The following is a 22138-nucleotide window of genomic DNA, read 5'->3' on the forward strand; positions in this document are numbered from 1 at the left end:
TTGAGATCTGATATGTGGTCTCTATGCTATTGATTCTTTTTTTAAAAAAATAATTTTTTTATTATGTTATGTTAGTCACCATACAGTACATCCCTAGTTTTTGATGGAAAGTTCCATGATTCATTACTTGCGTATAACACCCAGTGCACCATGCAATACGTGCCCTCCTTACTACCCATCTTTGAAATATACAGATTATTCTTGCTACGTAGCTCTCTATATATGTTCACTAGATGAAGTTAATTATATTGTTCAAATATTATGGGAGTTGTATTGTCTAGCTGATCGATTAATTACTCAGAGAGGTATAACAAAAATTTCCCAGTATGATACATATTTGTCAATTTATCCTTGTTGGTCTGTCAAATTTTGCTTTAAATATTTCCTTGAGACTATGTTATTAAGTATATTTGAGTTTATTGGTTATCTCTTCCTAATGAACTAAAGATTTCATCATTATATGTTGTCCCTCTTCATCTTTAAAAAAAAGTCTGATATTCCAACCCATGAGGATGGAATATCTTTCCTTTTCTTTGCATCGTCTTGAATTTTTGTCATCAATGTTTTATGGTTTTCAGAAGACAGGTCTTTCAACTCTTTAGTTAAGCTTATTCCTAGAAATTTTATTGGTTTTGGTCCAATTGTAAGTGGGATTGTTTTCTTAATTTCACTTTCTACTGCTTCATTATTGGTGTATAGAAACACAACAGATTTCTGTACATTGATTTTGTATCCTGTGACTTCAGTGAATTCATTTATCAGTTCCAGCAGTTTTTGGGTGGAGGTTTTAGGGTTTTCTAAATATGGTACCATGACATCTGCAAATAGTGAAAGTTTTACTTCTTCCTTACCAGTTTGAATACATTCTATTTCTTTTTGTTGTCTAATTGCTGAGGCTGGGACTTCCAGTACTATGTTAATAAAAGTGGTGAGGTTAGATATCCTGACCTTAAGGAGAAAGCTCTCAGTTTTTCACCATTGAGTATGATGTTCACTGTGGGTTTTTCATACAAGGCTTTTATTATGTTGAGGTATGTTCCCTTTAGACTTACTTTGTTGAGGGTTTTTATCATAAATGGATGTTATACTTTGTCAAATGCTTTTCCTACATCTATTGAAATGATCATGTGGTTTTTATCCTTTCTCTTATTGATGTACATATCACATTGATTGTTTTATGAATATTGAACCTCCCTTGCATCCCTGGAATAACTCCCTCTTGATTGTGGTGTATGATTTTTTTTAATGTATTGTTGAATTTGGTTGTTAGTATTTTGTTAAGGATTTTTGCACCTCTGTTCATCGAGATATTACCCTGTAGTTCTGGGTTTTTATTTTGGTATCAGAGTGATACTAACCTCATAGAATGAATCTGGAAGTTTTCCTTCCTCTTCTAGTTTTTGGAATAGTTTGAGAAGAAAAGGTATTAACTCTTCTTTAAATGTTTGGTATAATTCACCTGTGAAGCCATCTGGTCCTGAACTTTAATTTGTTGGGAGTTTTTGATTACTGATCCAATTTCATCACTGCTAATCAGTTTGTTCAAATTTTCTATTTCTAACTCAGTTTTGTTAGGTTAGATGTTTCTAATAATTTGCCCATTTCTTCTAGGTTAACATTCCATGCTCATGAGTTGGAAGAACAAGTACTTATTAAAATGTCTATACTACCCAAAGCAATCTATAAATTCAATGCAATCACTATCAAAATACCAGCAGCATTTTTCACTGAACTAGAACAAACAACCATAACATTTGTATGGAGTCACTAAAGACCCTGAATAGCCAAATCAATTTTGAAAAAGAAAAACACAACTGGAGGTATCACAGTCCCAGACTTCAAGTTATATTACAAAGTGGTAGTAATCAAACCGGCATGGTACTGGCACAAAAACAGATACCTAGATCAATAGAACAGGATAGAAAACCCAGGAGGAAAAAGCCCACAATTATATAGTCTATTAATCTTCGACAAAAGAGGAATGGATATACAATGGGAAAAGGGTCTCTTCAACACATGGTGCTGGGAAAACAGGACAGCTACATAGAGAAGAATGAAACTGGGCCACTTTCTTTCACCATATACAAAAATAAATTCTAAATGGATTAAAGACCTCAATGTGAGACCTGAAACACAAAAATCCTAGAAGAGGGCACAGGCAGTAATTTTTCTGACATTGGCTGTAGCAACATTTTTCTAGATATGTTCCCTAAGCAAAAGGAAATAAAAGCAAAAATAAACTATTGGGACTATATCAAAATAAAAAAAGCTCCTGCACAGTGAAGGAAACAATCAACAAAACTAAAAGGCAACTAATGGACTGGGAGAAGATATTTGCAAATGGCATATTTGATAAAGGGTTAGTATCCAAAATACATAAAGAACTTATATAACTCAACACCCCCAAAATAAATAATCCAATCAAAAATGGGCAGAAGACATGAACAGACATTTCTCCACAGAAGACATCCAGATGGCCAACAGACACATGAAAAGATGCTCAACATCACTCATTGGGGGAATACAAATCAAAACTATAATGAGATATCACCTCACACCTGTCAAAATGGCTAAAATCAAAACAAGAAACAACAAGTGTTGGCGAGCATCTGGAGAAGAAAGGACTCCTCATGCACTGTTGGTGGAAATGCAAACTGGCGCAACCACTGTGGAAAACAGAATGGAGGTTCCTCAAAAGAGTTAAAAATAAAACTATCCTATGATCCAGTAATCATTCTGTAGGGTATTTACCCAAAAAAATACAAAAACATTAATTCAAAGAGATACATGCATCCCTATGTTTATTGTAGCTTTATTTACAATAGCCAAATTAAGGAAGCAGCACAAATGTCTACTGATAGATGAATGGATAAAAAAGATGTGCCATATATATAAAATGGAATATTATTCAACCATAGGAAAGAATGAAATCTTGCCATTTGCAACAACATGGGTGGAGCTAAAGAGTATAATGCCAAGTGAAATAAGTCGGAGAAAGACAAATAACATATCAGCTCACTCAAATGTGGAATTTAAGAAATAAAACAAACACAGGATAAAAAGAGAGAGAGAGAGAGATAAACCAAGAGACAGACCCTTAACTCTAGAGAACAAACTAATGGTTACCAGAGGGGAAGTGGGTACGGAGATAGGTAAAGTAGGTGAAAGAGATTAAGAGTTCACTTATCACGATGAGCATTGAGTAATGTATAGAATTGTTGAATCAGTATATTGTACACCTGAAACTAATATACCATTGTATGTTAATTACACTGGAATTAAAATTTGAAACTTAATAAATAAAAAATATATTAATATAGGTATACCTTCTTTGTTTTGGTTATTTTACCTGCCAAATATGTATTTTCCAACCTTTGATTTTCAGCCTTTTCATGCTTTTTTGCTTTAGTGTGGCTCTTGCAAACAGAATATGTATAGGTTTTTTAATTGAATCTGATAACTCTGTGTTTTAGCTATAGAGTTTGGTACATTCCTATTGTGATTATAGATATATTTATATAGAATAATTTTTCTGTGTTATTTTGTTTCTTATATTTACTTCAACTTACTACTTATTCTCTTTAAGCAACTGATTTCTCTTGCTGTGGAAAAAAAAATCATTTACCTGTAGTTTAGTAATTCTATTAGTTACACTTTAATATTTTCCTCTGTCAAATCCAAGTACAATTAAATGTACTGTTACATACTTGTGTATATGTAAAGGTATACACGAATCTATTTATATCTGTTTTTCCTACAGTGAACACATATGACCTCCGTAATATAAAAATTATTTAGAGATAATTTAATCTATAGATGGATAAATAAATGAATAAATAAAAGTTATATGGAAATGATGTTGTCACAACCAGGTAACCTTACCAAAAGCCATAAAATGGAAGTAGTCTGAAGGCAGAAACTCCTCAATCCCTAAATGTTTTCACTTGTGCATAGTAAATGGATGCAGAAAAAGAATGGGTGCTAGCAGAAATGTCTCAGCTGAGCCCCTATAGTAAAGTTTCAGATTTAGCAAATAAAAACACGATATGGAATATCCTAATATTAAAAAGTTACATGCTGCTTATCTGAGTCTCAGATATAGCTATGTGTCCTATGTTTCATGTGGCCTCACCCACACGTTACACTGGAGAGTAGAGGGGGGCAAGAGGGCTCCTCCCTGTAAACCTCTGGCCTCTCCTGACTGAATGGAGCTGATATGTGTGCTATTTAGACACCCAAGACTCATCATCTCTTACTTGCTAACACTCTCTCAGGGCCCCTTTTAGCACTTAGTCTAGGGTATAAGGACACTACTGCCATTGCTCTCCAGCCTCAGGAAGTCAGAGTCCTACAGCTCCAATCTGGCCCCCTGCTAACAACTCTTCCACCACCACCCCCATCACCCACACACTTAGACCTGCTGCAGTCAGACCTCAGAAGCTGGAACTGACCAGGAAAAGCCCACACTGAGGGATCATGGCCAGGCACTGCCTCCTCCCCCAGCCCAAGAAAAGACTGCTAACCAATTGCCCCAGAAGGACATTGCTTACTCAAAAATGACAAATGGATTAATTCCAATGGGTATGAGTCCCTCCAAATCACTGCAAAGTCCTCTTGGATCTTTTGGTCACCCCTCCCCTCTCCAAATCCTTACTCATGAATTTTCCCGCTCACAATTATTCAGAGGTCTCCACTGTTTCCTCTCCTTCCTAAAATAATTATAATAAGCTAACAATTGACCGTTTTGTATAAAACTCTAAGTTCCTGGTATATTCTTCCATTATATCTATGATAACTATCTCTCAGAGAAAACATGAGCTCTGACTCCAACAGGCTTAAGTCAGAGGCCTCGATCAATCATTTACTAGCTTGTGATTTGGGCCAATTGGCTGACCTTCTCTGAGACATCTATTCCCCATCTATAAAATGGAACAAGTACAAATGACTCCTTTGGGCCACACCTTACCCTATTTGAAACCATTCAGACTAATGGGGGAAATTTTTGCAAACCCCACATTTGAATGAGATCTTAACCTTTTAGAAGTTGTAATGATTAATAGAAAAAAACTGCAAGCTTCATCTGCAGCAGTACTAGGAATCAATTAGCTGATTAGAAGATATCCACACGATGGAATATTATGTAAGCATTACAAATCAGGAAGTTCTTTAATCTTCACAAAAATAAGAGGTAGACTTTATTTTAATGAGAAAAGCAAGATGGGAACCAGTATGTATAACATGCAATATTTTGTATAAGAAAGGTAAAATATAAAAATATATCTCATTTTCTTATTTTATACAAAATAATACATGAATTTTAATAAATGGTGATTAAATCTGGTGTGAAGAAAGGGGATGGTGGTGGAAAACGTAGTGGTTCAGGGAAAGGGTGGGAATGAGATTTTTACACTATATATCATTTTATGCTGTTTTGATTTTGGAACCACTTATGTAACTTCATATATATATATATATATATATATATATATAACTTATTCAAAAATAAAAATTGAAAGTTGAACAGAGGGGAGGTGGGGGGGGATGGACTAAATGGGTGATGGGTCTTAAGGACGGCACTTGCGGTGAGCGCCAAGCATCATAAGTAGGTGGTGAATAACTACATCCTACACTTGAAACTAATATTACACTATATGTTAAGTAGCTGGAATTTAAATACAAACTTGAATAAATAAGCAAATAAATAAATATTTAACGTAAAGTCTACCTCTAAAATTTGTGAGTTAAGTAAGACTATATACATGTGTGTTTGTATATTACGTGTGTGTGTGTGTGTGTGTGTGTGTGTGGTGTCCAGAAATCTACATGGCACATAATGGTCATTCATTAAGTGTAGCACCCTTCCTTTTCTTATGGTTATTTTTCTAATTATAAAATTATGCAGTTTGATTAGAGAAAAATTCACAAGTAGAGGAAAGTCTAAGGAAAAATTCATCCCACCCCTCAGAAGTAAATCTGTTAACATTTTGCATATTACTTACCGATCTTTAAATTTTATTTAAATATTTTTTTACACAGGGCAAAGATACCCTTTGCAACTTCTGTTTTAATATCTGTAGTATACTCCATTATAGAAATGGCTTTTGTCTTCTGTTCACTTGCCTGTGTTCCCGTGGCCCTATCAATTCCCTGAACATAGCGGCTGTGTCTTCTCTATCTTTGTGTCTCCTGTGTGTGGCTCGTAGAGGGATCTTGATAAATATCTGTTGGAGAAATGCACAAATTAATTATCCAAAAATCATCTAAGTAGTTGCTTATTGTTGGGTGTTGGGTCATTGCCAGTAGTTTTTACTCTCCTAAATAATGCTAGCACAGTCATCCATATACATACATCACAAATCGTGACACGTGTCTTCACTTGTTTCCTTAGGCAAAATTCCTAGAAGTGGAATCACTGGCTGAATGGATAGGAAAAATTGAAGGTTGTTGAAATCACATTGCTAATTTGCCTTCCAAAATGTTGTCCCGGTATGCACTCTTAGCAGCTGCTTAAGGGAGGCCTGGTACTGACACTCACTGAAATTAGGAGCTCCCACTCCTTAAATCTTTGTTCACTGCATGGGAAGAGCAAAGGCATCCTACCAGTTTCATTTAAATGTCCTTAATTGTTTCAGGGTTAAACAGGCTCTCCAATCTTATGAAACATGATATTTTTAACCAGTTGTCTGCTCACACACTGTGTTCGTCTATCTACTTGGACCTTCGTGTTTTTCTTCTCTATCTTCTCTTTTTAAATTTTGAATCTCCCTGCTTCTCTCTCCCCTCACACTTTACCTAATTGTCTCCAGGGAATTTTTTGGAGGTTAGGGAGGATTTATACTGTGGAAGATTTCCAGCAGACACAAAAGTAGAGAAAAATAGTACAGTGTACCCCCATGTTCCCATCACCCAACTTCAACGATGCCAAACACTTCGACAATTTCATCTGTTTATCTGTTTCTTCCCCAACACACACATATAGACATTTTTTAAAAAATTTTTCTGGAGTATTTTAGGCAAATCCTAGACATCATAGCATTTTACCCATAAATATCTAAGGAATTTTTAAGCTGCCATATGAGTATATCTATTTAAATGCACGGATTGACTCCACAATTAGGAATTTATTTATAACCTTTCAGGATGCTGCCCTCTATCATTTCTCCACATTTAGTTGATACTTTCTTAACATCAAATGTGGCCTTTGTCCTTCTTCAGCCCCCCTGTGTGTACCCCATGGGGTATTGGTGAAATATCGTAGCCATGCACTTAGGACAAATGCATGGCCAAGGCCTTGCCAAAGTCACCCAGATAGGCAGGACTGGAGAATCACCAATTCTGCATTTGCTGAGCATGTAAACAACTCGTCTCCAGGCCTGTGTTTTACTAACTGCTTGCCCACCGTAATCAAAGTCATAATTCAGCAGCATTAACACTGTTAAATCTTCGTTCGTCTTCATGAAACAGTGCTCATGTTGACAGGGGCAAATGGGTTTATTCCCTTGCCCTCTCTGTTAGATAGAGCTTTCTCGGCCGTGCTGGAAGCAATGAATCCCACTGCCCTCCCCTTTGCAGACCGGGCTTCATGTAGGAAGCAGAACTCCAAGCTGGTGACAGTATCTTTATCTCCTCTGTTGAAACCATTTTTATCTAATTTCAAGTCTCTGTAGAAACCAGAATCCAAGCAAGCGGCCCCAAATGTAAGCACTACAGGGGTGCAGGGTGGAAAAGAACAGAGAGAGAAAGAGATTGTGAGGAAGACATGTCTGCAAGACGGCGAAAGTCGTTTTTTAAAAATAAGTGCTTGCAAAGACATAACTGCAGCCAGGCTGGAAGAGGAGAAGGCCACGCCACCCCCGAGCTCCCGCCGGCCGTTCCCTGTGCTAATCCCAGTGAGAGCAACAGGAGCCGCTGGAATCCGAGCCTCCCGCCTGACTTCAGCATCTGGCGCTGCAGGCCAGGGCTGTAGATCCAGGGAAGCTATGCCGTGCGAGCGAAGAAATACCAGCTTGTCAAGGCCCAGGACCAGCCGTGGCCTGGGTCCTGGGCCTGCTCCAGAAAAGTCAAAATGCCCTTTATTGACCAGTGCTCGCATTCAGGTCAAGCTTTCACCCTGGGCCAGCCCTCTAGCATCTCCTGGCAGCATGTGCTGCAGGGAGAGCCAGTGGCAGCTCAGTCTGCCCCTTATAACAGTAACATTATGATGGGGGGGGGGTGGCGCATGTCCCGCTTTGGGACCTGGAAGCTGCAAAGCACCTCATTCTAAATGAAGCCTGCTGTCAAGTGGTAAACAAGGTGGATTCTGGGAATCAAAATGTCAAACCCGACCCAAAGCCAGGCCTTTGCTAACATGCGTGGGGGCCAGGTGGCACCCAGAAAGGTTTTTAAAGACTCTAGGCTGGCACGAGGTGTGTGAAACCAGAGCTTTGCCTTTCCGTGGAAAAAGCTAGGGGAGAACAGGAGAAGACAGGCTCTCTCACCATGAAACGTGTCTATAGGAGAATCTTTGGAATTAAAATAGATGCACTCCCGAAATAATCTTGTTTTGAAACATCAGAAATCTTAGGAAGAGGAAAAGGCTATCAATACACTTACCCTTTGAATCTGTTATAGCCCTTGCTATTTATAATGTTATTTTTCCTCCATGTGGCTTAAAATAATCAACGGACTTTATCACATTAACTCTTGCAATCCCCCCTGCTCTTCCACAGACACCTCACCTTCAGGGCTGCAGAGGACACAACCCAGCTCTGTGGATGTGGCCTCTGCTGCCCTTGCTCTTCCGAGCCCCCAGGCCTGCCCAGGTCCAAGAGAACGTCCTGGCCTCCACTGTTCACAGTCTTTCCTCACCTGCACTGCTGCCAGATGGCAGCGAGCCTGCTGGAGAGAAATCTTGGAGCATCAGAGCCACAGGACCCTAGAGACTCCCTAGTCCCCAGTGCCTGCTGCAGTGTCCTGACCTACTGGTGTCACCGTGAGGCCCATGGTAAGTCACTGTTGTCAAAAGCAAAGCTCTGGCACTTACAAACTGCGTACCTTTTAAAAAATAAATTAGAGCAGGGTAAAGTTAATCTCAAGCGAGGGTGCAAAATGGCAGCCCACCCCATATGTGCATGCTAACGTTTAAGACTCGGGATAATTCATATATAAATGTGTATTTTTAGCTTCTCTTGGAAAACCTGGGGCTGGTGCTCCCAAGCCTCAGCCCTCGGTGGGAGCTGAGGGGCTCCGCCCTTTCAGCAGGAAGCAGGGCTCTCTCCGAGGGACACTGGGAGTCCCTGAATGGCCACACCACTTCCTGGCCCCTCACAGGCATTTGGGGTATGACCTCTGGCAAGCAGGGGCATAAGGAGACTTCCTGGGGGCCAAAACCTACACAATTTGGGGGGGTGCATTTTAAGAAAAAAAAGCTATACATATGAAGTTAAATGCAAAATGAATATTTATTTAGAATGAGAAAAGAAATGGCAACAAATTATAGTTTTTATGACAAATATCAATGGTGACAATTAGAAATCACAAAGCGATGACAATACACATACAATACGCACAAAATCTAGAAAGATAATATAATTTTGAAAAATAATACTTTACTGCATGGCATGTTTCTTATAATACATTTTCCTATAGTTTTTGGCTGTATACTCTGATTACATCTCCATACAAAATGATTTTATAATATTTTCTCTAGAGAGAATAGATAGACATTCACTCTTTCCTCTAGATCAGCTGGTTGAAATTTGGTTTAAATTATTGATAGTTTAGAGAAGTTTCTTCTAGCTTTGCCCCTCATTATCAGTAATGTTATGTGCATTTTTATGATTGTCGTCAAATTTAGAAAAACTTCTGTCAAGTTTCTTTCATCGATGAGCTGCTACAGTTGTACTTGAAGTTTGATGTACTTCCACAGGCCTGTGCCTGCGGCATAGGAATTCTAATCGATTCTATTTTACATAATTCTCATCAAAAAAAAAAAGGGAAAAAGGATATATAGTACAATTATCATTGTATGCTCTGCCTTATTGAGTATATTCTTCAATAAGTGAACTTCTGTTTTGGCGAGGCATTGATGAGAATTGAATCCATTGCTTACAATTTTATGTGCCTAATCATCAGGAGAGGATACTGCCGTAGTCTCTGCACGTTTCAAGCCTTGTTCCCCCTGCATTCCCCAAATTTTTCAGGAGCTGCACGTGTGTCATAGTGCTGAGAGAGGTCACAGAATGGGCAGGAAGAGCATTCCTGGAAGCCATTCCTAGACCAGCAGGGCCAACAGTGACTTATCCTTTAGAGTGATGCAAACCCCAGAAATATATCCCACTAAGCCCAAACTAAATGCATCCCAACTTCAACCTCCTTTACAGATGCTAGCAAAGCCCTTGGCCACTCCAATGCCACTTGACACAAAGAAATCTGGCAGAGCAGAAGAGAGAACGGAGAGGGACATGGTTGTACTGTTATAATTCAAACCCCTTACCTTTGCAAATTTTATAAAAATGCAGAACCATATGCACACATTGTGAAGGTCCTTCCCAGGACTCTTAAAAGTGGCCTGGCAAGTGAGGGGCCTAAAAGCCTCTCTTACTTCCAGGTGAACTGGCCTCTAGTGGGTAATAACAATCTCACTCCCCTGCTTTCTTAAATAGAAAAGAAAGAGGTAAAATAACCTGTCAACATACACTCAAGATCTAAGCCATAACCCTGTGTGAGTGCCTTGTACAGTAACACTGGTAGTTGGGTGTTTGTCAATTACTGAAGTGACCTACTTCCCCAAAATTATCTTTCTGAGTTTTGTCGAAACCCTGATCTTGTGGAGGAAATGTATCCTGATGTATGGCCATGGTCCACCAGCTATGCCTCCACTGCAGAAAAATGGCGGAGGACTACTGTGCTAGTGGGAGGCCCTTATGCTACAGGTAGGGAGAAGAGAGAACTGCCCACAGTTGTTGGGGCCAGGATTAAACTCCATCCATCCATCCATCCTTAGCCCAGCGCTATTTTCACTAGTTTGGAGCAGAGTCTCAGCTTGAAGGTGACTCTACCATCTCTTCTCAAATACACAGGCACAGCCTTCTAATAGGTCTTTCTTAGTGTATTGATCAGGTGTTGCTCCAATGTTGTGTAACCATCCACCCTAAACCCTTTGGCTTGAAATTGCCATCGTTTATTCTCAGGAATCTATGGGTTAGCTAGACAGACTCTGTTTCCTGCTACAGGATCGTGGGTCTAGGTTTGTTCCACACATTTCTTATCCTCCTTAGACCAGAGGACTAGCGTAGGCATGTTCTTCTCAGGGTCATGGCAAAGGTACAAGACGATGAGCACAAACATGTGAGGCCTCTTAAGACTTAGGCTTGGAATTGACATGGTATGGCTTTCATCCACATGCCATTGGTCAAAGCAAATCATATGGCCAAAGTAAATGATGAAAAGAGTACTACACTTACAAGCCTATGGCAAGGGTGTGAATGCAGAGAGCCATAAAAAATTGGGGACAATTATTCAACCTACCACACCTAAGATGGAGCACAGATGACAGATGGACAAGGCCAGCAGCCCACTGTAAAGATGAGAGAATTGGGGAGTGCCACAGGCAGCACAGCTTTAGCAGGGCATTTGGCAGGGGCAAATGTGGACAGCTGGGTAGATTTATTGCTGAACCACAGTGCCCAAAAAGCATTGACTAACGGATTGATGTCCATCTGGAAGAGGTTTGCAGTGGCATACCATCAGCTTCTACTCTGCTCCATGGTTTTCATCCACATCTTGGATGTAAGTATTCAAATCATGTTTTATCAGATTTGCAGATGATACACAGCTGAGAAGCGTGACTAATGCCCTTTGATGAAATCAAAATTCAAATTGATATCAACAGGCTGGGTCTATGGGCCTAAAATAACAAAGATGAATAAATAAAAAAGGAAACCAACATTTATTGAACACCTACTATGTGCCAGGCACACATTTTATTTAATCCTCACAACACACCCTGAGACAAATATTATGCTCTTCTTTCAGATTAAAAAGCCATATCCTGCAAAAAGAAGTACAAATTACATCCAAATCAAGCAGAAGGATGGAAATTAAGAATTAGCATGGAAATTAATAAAAGAGAGACTAGAGAAACAATAGGAGAAAATCAACAAAACCAAAGATGGTTCTTTAAAAAGATCCACAAAACTGACAAACCTTTAGCTATGCTGGTCAGCAACAAAAGAGAGAGAGGGAGGGAGAGAGAGAGAGAAAACTCAAATAATTAAAATCAGGAATGCGAAGACATCATTACTGTCCTTACAGAAACAAAAAGGGTTATCAGGGAATCCTATAAACAACTGCAAATCAACAAATTAGATAACTCAGGTGAAATGGACAAATTCCTAGCAAGACATAAATTACTGTGACTGACTCAAGAAGAAATAGCAAATCTGAATAGGCCAATAACAAGTAAAGAGATCAAATCGGTGATTTAAAAATTTTCCTGTAAAGATAAGCAGCCCAGGATCAGAAGCATTCAATGATAAATCCTACCAAACATTCAATAAAGAGTTAATACCAATTCTTCACAAAACTTTAGGAAAATTAGAAGAAGAGGAAATACTTTTTAATCCATTCTATGAGGCCAGTATTGCCCTGATATCAAAACTAAAGATGTTACAAGAAAAAGAAATCCTACAGAACAATATTCTTTATAACATTAGATGCAAAAATCCTCAACAAAATACTAGCAAACCGAAACCCACAACATATAAAAAGAATTATATGCCATTAGCAAATGTTATTTGTCCAGAGAATGCAAAGCTGGTTTAATCTTCAAAAATCAATAAATGTAATACAGCATGTTAATGGACTAAAGGACAGAAAACATAAGATCATTTCAATAAATGCAGAAAAAGTATTTAACAAAAATCAATACCCTTTTATGATAGAAACACTCAACAAACTAGGAACAGAAGGGAACATCTCAATCTGCCAATGGACATCTATGAAAAATCCATAGCTAGCAGTATACCAGGTGGTTAAAAACTAAACACTTTCCCCCTAAGACTAGGAACAATATAAGGATGTCCACTCTCTCCACTTCTATTTAACAGGTACTGAAGGTTCTAGTCAGGGCAGTGGGGTAAGAGAAAGAAATCAAAGACATCACAATTGAAAAGGAAGAAGTAAAACTCTATTTTCAGATGACATGATCTTGTTTATAGAAATGCTAAGGAATCCACTTAAACATTATGAGAACTAATAAATGTATTTTTATACACTAGCAATTCAAATTCAGTTGTTCAAGTTTAACAATTAAATTGAGTGACTAAAACTAGAATTAGGAAAATAATTCCATTTAGTATCCATTTAGCAATTCCAATAGTATCAAAAATAAGTACTCAGGTATAAATTTAATAAAAGAAATGCAAGACTTGTTGAGAGAAATAAAGGAAGATATAAATAAATGGAAAGGCATACCATGTTTATTGTTGGTAAGATTAACACTGTAAAGGTAACCATACTCCCCAAATTAATCTCCAGATTCAATACAATCCCTATCAAAATCCCAGCTGCCAGGTTGTTTGGTATTTTTTTTTTCAGAAATTGAAAAGCTAATCCTAAAATTCATGTAGAAATTGAAGAGATCCAGAATAGTCCAAACAATCTTGAAAACAAAGAACAAAGGTGGAAGATTCCCATTTCCCAATTTAAAAGCTTGTGACAATTCTCGAGTAATCAATACTGTGTGGTACCAGCATAAGGACAGACACATAGATAAATGGAATCAAATTGAGAGTTCAGAAATAAACTCTTACATTTATAGTCAATTGATTTTTAACAAGGGTGCCAACTCCAATTAATGGGGGAAAGAATAGTCTCCTTAACAAATGGTGTTGGGACAACTGAACATGCAAAAGAGTGAAGCTGGACCCCTACCTCACTCCATAGACAGAAATTAATTCAAAATGGATCACAGACTTAAATGTGTGAGCTAAAACTGTAAAACTCTTAAAATAACACATAAAAGTAAATCCTCATGACCTAAGATTTATCAATAGGTTCTGAGGGATGACACCAAAAGCATGAGTAACAAAAGAGAAAATAGATAAATCAGACTTCAGTCGAATTAAAAACTTTTGTGCTTGAAAGGACATTATTGAAAAGTAAAAAGACAACGCACAGGATGAGAGGAAATATTTTCAAGTCCTTTACTGATATGAAACTTGTATCTACAGTAAATAATTCTTATGACTTTATAAATCTTATAAATATTATAAATCGATAGTAAAAAGACAACCCAATTTAAACAGGGGCAAAGGATTTGAAGACATTGCTCCACAGAAGATAGATGGCCAACAGGTACATGAAGAGATGCTCAAAATCACTAGTTATTAGGGAAATGCAACTCAAAACTACAGTGAAATACCACATCATACCCCACTAGGAAGGTATAATAAAGATAGACAATTCGTGTTCACACATTGCTGGTGGGAATCTAAATGGTGTGGCCATTTTGGAAAACAGTTTGACACTTTCTCAAAAGGTAAATGTGCAGTTACCATATGATGCAGCAATTCTACCACTAGGTATATGGCCAAGAGAAATGAAAACATGCATCCACACAAAGACCTGTATACCAATGTTCACAGCAGCATTGGTCATAATAGCTAAAAAGTGGGAACAACCCAAATGTTCGTCAACTGATGAATGGATACCCAAGATATGGTACATTCATACGGTGGAATATTATTTGGCAATAAAAAGGAATAAAGTACTGATATGCTAAAACATAACAAACCTTGAAAACATTATGCTAAGTGAAAGAAGCCAGACACAAAAGATCACATGTTGTGTAATTCCACGTATATGAAATGGCCAGAATGAGCAAATCCATAGACAGAAGGTAGATTAGTAGTTATTTAGGGCTGGGGGATGGGTAGGAGGGGTGTGGAAATTGACAGTCAACAGGTATGGGATTTTCTCCTTAAGGGGGACAAAAATTCTCTAAAATTAGAATGTGGTAATGGTTGCACAACCCTGCAAATAACCTTAAAAACATTGAATTGTATACTTAAGTAGATGAATTATGTGGTATGTGATTTATGTCAATAAAGTTCTTTTTTTAAAAAATTGACTGCACAGGTGCAAAAAAAGCACTCTATCCTAGGAAAACACTTCTCATACTTGAATGTGCATGCAATTCACAGGGGGATTTGTTAAGAGGCAGATTCGGATGCGTCGGTCCGGGATGGAGAGGAAGACTTGGCATTTCTGCCAAGCTGCCGGTGCCACATCTAGAAGAGCAGGGCCTTGATGTGGTCTGACAGCTAGCAGATTTAGGAAGCCTGAGTTCCATTTGTGTGACAGCAGAGTTGCTGACTAGTTGTGAAGTGAACAGTGGATGAGGCCTAGCTTCTCCTCAGGTGTGAGAACAGCTCTACATAACCATGACCTCAATGGATCAGGAGTTTGCCCCAGGCCCTGAGACTCTGGAAGCCGACACTGAATTACTAGAAGTAGGGAGTCCATCCCAGGAAGGAAGGCCTGTGTACTCCAGTCTGATCTGACAGTCGCCAGAGTCCCAGGTTCAGATGGGGGAGCCACATTGAAGAGGAACCCCAGGAAGTGATAGTTGGCCTAGAAGAAGGTAACCTGCGTAGTGAGAAGGTTGGAAACCTTGTCACAGGGGGAGCTGGTAAAATGCCTGGTAAGGTTTATAATCCAGAAGTAAAGATGCAGGTGAGCAATGCTGGCTTTAAGTGAGGGCTAGCCTAGGAAAGAGGAAGCAAAGTCTTTCTCTGTGACCCAAAGGGCAGAACAAAGATTTAAGAAGGAAGGTGGTAGGGAAGTCACTCCAATAAATAAAAAGGTAATACAATTTTAATAATTAAACCTTCCTAGATTATTTGGAACTCAGAAACCAAACACAAATTGGCTTAAGCCAAATGGCAAGTTTGTTTTTCACTTAACATGAAAGCCCAGAGATAGGTTTCAGGCATCCCATCTTTGCACACTGTCTTTATGTTAACTCCAATCTTCAGGCATGTCGTCCTTCGGGGGTGCCAACACGGTCACTAGCAGCACCAGGCCTAGGTCCTATCAGTTTAACAACCAAAAGAGTGAACGTCTCTTGCCCGAGGTTTCCATCAAAACTCCCAGGACTGACTTGCTGCACAGCCTGAGTCACGTGCCCATGATGGGTGACATAACCAATTACTGTGGGCACAGTGGGAAACATGACAATTTACCAGGCTGGGACCACATGCCTGCCATCAAAGCTGAGAGGTGAGTTCTGTCCTGCCCAAACCACAAGGACTGAGACTGGAGGAGAGGTGACTCTTCAAAGAGAAAAAAAAAAAATAGCCTGGCTGTTTTTCACTAAAGGGAGAAGAGAAGTTTGTCAGGAAAACCAACAGATTTCCATAAACTGCAAATTAAAGAGGCTCCTTTGTGAAGGGAGGAGGGAGAGAGAACCCCATTTCCAGAGTCATCCCAGCAGAGGCTGAATGATCACCAGCACCCTACCCAGCAGGGAGTAGTAGATATGAGTCCAATCCTACATGATCCCTTCTAAGGACAGCGATTCTCCACGGTCTTCCTTCTTACTCTCAGGCACTCGCTTCTGCCTCAGAATATCTTGTATCATAAAAAAGCTTCCTAATTCATATTGCATGGAATTTTTCAAGCCCTTTTAGAAACAGACACAGTTCCTTTTGTCTTCCCTCTTAAGCCACTTTCTGTGGCCTGGATGTACACTAAGTCTCCAGGATGGGCCTTGGCCTTTGTCTTTGCTGTAAAGGTGGTCTCTCCAAGGACACACGGAGTGAGGCTTTAGCAGAGCATTATCATCTCTTGTATATTGTTCTTGGGCAATTCACCTCGTATTCAAGGTGAGGTGCTTTGTTTTGCAAGAAAATAAGATAACTCAAGCTAACTGAAGAAAGGAAGGTGTGTGTGTGTGTGTGTGTGTGCGCGTGCGCGCATGTGTGCGTTTGAAGCAGGGCAGATATTGTAAGGATATGGCAGTGTTTGTGGGGCATCTGGGACAGGAATCACTGCCAGCCAGGAGTCCTCACAGAAACTTATTGAGTCCCCACAATCGGGATGGCCCTGGGACTCCAGCAGCAAGATTCATGGGCTCACCCAGCACTCTGCCATTATTCACCTGGCTAGCCATTGGCCGCATATTTGGATCTTCATACTCCGCCACCAGCTAACTTGCTTTTCACTGTCCTGTTCTCATGTCTGGGAAGAGGAATGTCATCGGACCAGCTCTTGCTCTGCCCCAGCCAATAAGCCAACCCTGATCTAAAGTTCAACCCTTCTCCAGATCTCTGTGGCCAGGAAAGGAGACACAGATTTGACGCCCGGACTGCTCGTCAGTAAGTCTGTGGGTAACACCTCTGGAACATGGTGCTCAACTAACGCACACCCCAAATTTGCCAAGTGCATCCCTCCTCTTGCCGAGTATTGCAGAGAAGATTTGGGCGCACAGCCTCATGTTCTCCCTGTAAGTAACCAACCAACTGAAAGGGTGCAAACTGATCAGGCCATCAGGTAACACAGAATAAATGTCTTTCCAAACGACAAGGGCAGAGGCTGGGAAGCTGTTGCACATGGCTCTGAAGACAGTGCCAGGAGAGGGGTTCAGCTTAAGGAAAAGGAGGAAGTTCATCAAAGCTCAGGTGTTTCTCCACCTCCAGCCTACGGGAGAGGGAGGCTCACGTCTGTGTGTCCAGGCTCTAGCCAAAGAAGGGGGCCGCCTGTGTGGATGACTGGACCAATCCTAGGAAATCCCAGCCATGCACAAAAGGAAGGGCACGTGAGTCCCCCCCACCCCCACCCTGTGCCCCTGCTCAGAGATTGACCCCCTCCAAACCTCGCATCTGCCCCCTGCAGGGTATTCAGGGGATTCACCAGGGAAGGGGCCAGACCAAGAGGACTAAGGTATCAGAGAGAATCAGGCCATCGGCGACTCAGCCACCTGCTCCTTGCTGTGAATAAGGCTGAAAATATCTGCTAATGTAAGCATCTGAGGGCCTACAAGCCCTAACTCGAAAACACCATTCCGGTGAAAATATGCAGCCAGAGAGACTAGAGGGAATTCTAGGGGATTAAAGGGATGCACTGGTTCCAGGCACTGCAAGAGAATTGGACACAGTAATTAATGGAATCTTATAAAACAAATTCAAATTGATCAGTCAGTAAATGAGAGAATTGCCACCCAGACTGAAACCGATTTAAAGGAACATAAATTGAGTCAATAATAAATGTGGGAGGAGACAGGAGTTGGGAGAAAGCAACCAGTGTAACATTATCGGAGTTGATGTTATTTATTATAGGGGATTAATAGTAATAAAAAAAAAGCTCCCATGACAAAGCCTTTGAAAGAATCTGAAATGTAAAACTTTGATCTGTAAGTAGGATCTGGTTTTAGGAGCTTAATTGAAAATATATGGGGAACAGCAATTTAATTAAATATAATGATGATGATAAATCGCTGGGTTGTATTTAGTCATGGGAAGAGAGATCTGGAACAAGAACTCTGGTGTAGTAAGAATGTAGGGAAACACAGACACTTTTCTAAAGATGACATTTGCAAAGCATCGATCGAGAGCTGCTTGCAGGATACTCTACCAGGACCCCTTGAAGTGGTCAAGGCCCTCTGGGGGCTGACTCCGACCCTGCCCCAGAAAGAAAAACCCTTTCCCTGGCTGCGCAGCCCTCCCAGCATCTGCCCCATCCCTGGCACTGCCCCATGCCCACCAAGCACGGAGCAGGCGGTGCCAGGACCCCCCCCCCACATTCTATACGCCAGCCAGGAGAAGAGGGAACCCCAGGAGCAGGGAGGAGCACACTTCACCACCGGGTGGCTCTGAGGAATAAGTGAGGAAACTCATTAAAGATTAGAGAGTTGCAAAACTGCTTAATTTCAGAGCAGCTGACCTCCAACCCTTGCGCCTCAGTGGAGAGTCCAGAACATACCCCTAACCCTCAACAATGCCACCCTGCATGCTTCATCCGCACCGTCGCTCACAAGAGGGGCTGCAGCCAGGCACAGGCTCCGTGTGGAGGGGGAAGGACAGTGATGTCCTGGCCACTGGACAAGGAGAATGCACACAAATTACAGGAAGGAATCATGAGCTAAGAAGAGGCTGGATGACTCTCACAGCAAGAGACACATGGCCTCTGAATGAGGGTGGTGGGACCTTCTCGTCCTTGGCCCTGAATACTTGGGCCAGCATCAGCAAGTCAGGAAGGCTTCCCTAGATCTCCTGCCTCCCTGCAGCTGGGGTCGGGGCATCCTCCTCTGGGCTCCCAAGATCCTTTCTCCAGAAACTTCTACCTAGACACTCAGCCTGCTGTCTTACGGTCCCAGTTCATCAGCAGAGTCACCCAGCTGCACTGCATCTTGTTCTCTGCAGTCTCCCCGGCACCCAACAGAACCAGGCACATTGTGGTGGACTGAATGATGCAGTGGCAGGGGCTCGGATTGTTTGGAGGAGAGCTAGTCTTCAGAGCCCGAGACCAGTGGTGACAGCTAGCTGAGCCCATAGCCATCCAGCTGAGCAGCTGGCCAGGGACAGCCTGGTACTGCCTCAGCTGCCTACCCATGGTGGGGGTGGATGTTTGAGGGTGACAGAGGACTGCCAAGAGATGCCTGTCCCAACTCTTCAAAAACAGCCTGCTTGGTCATCTCTCCTCGCTGCTGGACCCCAAAGATGTGGGCCCTTCTGAGCACTGGGAGCAAGCCAGAGACGGGGCTGGGGCCTGTGCTCTTGGCTGTGGGGAGGGAGGGGACGCATTCAGGGGGCATCCAGGGACACAAGATGGGACATGAGTTGGTGTATGTTGAAGCCAAGTGATAGGGACATGAGGGCTTATTATACACATCTCTACTTTTGTGTATGTTTGCATTTTTCCATAACAATGTCATTTTAATAAAATAAAATTTAAAAAGACATGAACCGCAAATGATTTTCCCTAATGGTTCTCCCCCACCTCCCCTAACACAGTGGTTCTCAAACTCTGCGACCCAGACCAGCAGTATTGGCATCACCTAGGAACTTCTGAGAAATGCAAATTGACAAGCTCACCAGGACCTACTAAATCAGAGACTCTGGGGTAGGACCCAGCAGACTGGGCTTCACAAGTCACCTAGATGATCCTGCTGCATGCATACGTTTGACGACTACTGCTCTGATGTATTTTCTTTAAACCTTCAAACTTGTGATTTCCGTGGATTGGTGATATTTCAAATTGTCCCAAGTTCCCTCCCTACTGCCTTGGAGAGAATGTGTTTTCCCCACAGCTGGCATCCACTTGGTCCCAGTCTCAGCTGCAGCCTGGCTCAGGCACTCAGCATCCCTTATGCAGAAGATGTGAAGAGGCCCTGGCTCAGTATCCAGCGGGTCCAGCCTCTGGCAGTCATGAGCACTCACTCTGTGCAGGCAAAGTCCTGAGCTCTCACGTGTTATCTCATTGGATAATCACAACACCGGATACTGTGATTACTTTCATTTTACAGATGAGGAAACTAGGCTTAGATGCATGGTAAAGTAGCTCACCAAGTTCACCAAGTGAGCAAGTGTCAAAGCCGGGATTCCAGAGCATGAAGCCCTGACCACGAGACACCCCCACCTTACATTCGTGTTCCTTGTCTGGCTCTGATTGACCGCTCACTCCCAGGATGCAACCTGCACCTGGCTTGGACCCCTGTGACTAACTTCATGATTTAAGTATATATCCAGGCCCTGGAGGCTGGGACTATAATTTATTCATGCCAGCAACACTCACCTTGTCAGTTAGGAAGCTTCCAGGTGCAAGGAATAAATTAATGGCCCTAGACAACAGGGAGAAGCTATCACCTCATCTCACAAGGGGCTCCCAGGTAGGGTGGCTATGACGAGTTAATGCAGTGGTTCCACGGTGCTATGAAGGACACAATTCCTCTCCTTCTTTCCTCCTCACCATCTTGCTTATACCTCTCTCCTCAAAGATCAGCCCTCCCCCCCCCACCACTATGGTCATAAGATGGCAGCTGGCATCATGATCAGACAGGAAGAAGAAGGGCTATTTCTTTCAGACATCTCCTAATCCAGAATGAGGGGCCTTTTCCCAGCAGACGTCCCCTCATGTCACACTGGCTAGAAGTAGGTGACATGCACATCCCTGAATCAGTTGTTGGCTAGGGGAAATGAGAAGGACTTGATGAGATCAGCCTGCTTGGATGGACCCCTGAGCTCCCTGGTAGATGTGTGGACCATCCAACGCAACTGGGACTTGGTCAAAAAGGAAGAGGATCCTTCCCCAGGAGCCCATGCAGTCCTGTGGGGGAGGAAATACTGTCCTAGCATACAGCCCCAGACAGTAAAAAGCAAATGTTATTGAGTCATGTAATCATGACATTTCAGAAAGTTTCCAGAGAGAAACAAATAAAAGTCACCTACAAATGATCAGGAATGAGAATGGCAATGGCATCGGAACTCCAGCCAGAAACTTCTCACAGTGAGTAGAAGACGACACTGCAGGCCTTCAAAGGGATGAGGGAAAATGATGTCAAATAGTCATGTTACAACTCAGTCAAATAATTATAAATCGTCAATTTATCCGGTGCCAATAAAGACATTTTCAGACATTCAACGAACATTCAAGGTCTCAAAAGTCATGCACCTTTCTCAGGAAGCCACCAGAGAGCACGACTCACCAAACAAGGGAAAACACTAAGGAAGAAGAGGAAATTGGACCCGAGGCACAGACAGATTCCTAAGCTGGCACAAAGGCAGGCCATAGGATGACAGCCACAGGCGGGCAGAAGGCCTGGAGAGAAACCGGGAGGGCTGTAAGAGTCTGGGGCAGATGTCCTCCAAGAAGACGTGAAGCTAGCCGTTCCCCGCTGCGTTGGGAAGAGAATGGGGAGATTTAGTGTTAGAGACTGGAAGTTAGAGCAAATAAAAAATGAGGCAATTATCCCCCTTCCCCACCCTCCCAGAAAACAATGAGCAAGACATTGTTTTTTTGTTTTTTTGTTTTTTTTTTAAATTTTATTTTATTATATTGTGTTAATCACCATACAGTACATCCCCAGATTCCGATGTAAAGTTTGATGGCTTCATTAGTTGCGTATAACACCCAGTGCACCATGCAATACGTGCCCTCC

General features: G+C 41.4%; 1 long non-coding RNA gene across 1 annotated transcript in view; it reads right to left on the reverse strand.

Annotated features, from left to right (window-relative positions):
• Positions 1-6062: 6062 nt before the first annotated feature.
• LOC117802570 overlaps positions 6063-22138 on the reverse strand; it is a 41447-nt gene continuing 25371 nt past the window's right edge. Inside the window, exon 4 of the long non-coding RNA XR_004625933.1 lies at positions 6063-6221. This is a non-coding gene — a long non-coding RNA (uncharacterized LOC117802570). The remainder of the gene's footprint in view (positions 6222-22138) is intronic.

This window comes from Ailuropoda melanoleuca, chromosome 6 (genome assembly GCF_002007445.2).
Source record: "Ailuropoda melanoleuca isolate Jingjing chromosome 6, ASM200744v2, whole genome shotgun sequence".
In the NCBI taxonomy this organism is placed as follows: Eukaryota; Metazoa; Chordata; class Mammalia; order Carnivora; family Ursidae; genus Ailuropoda; species Ailuropoda melanoleuca.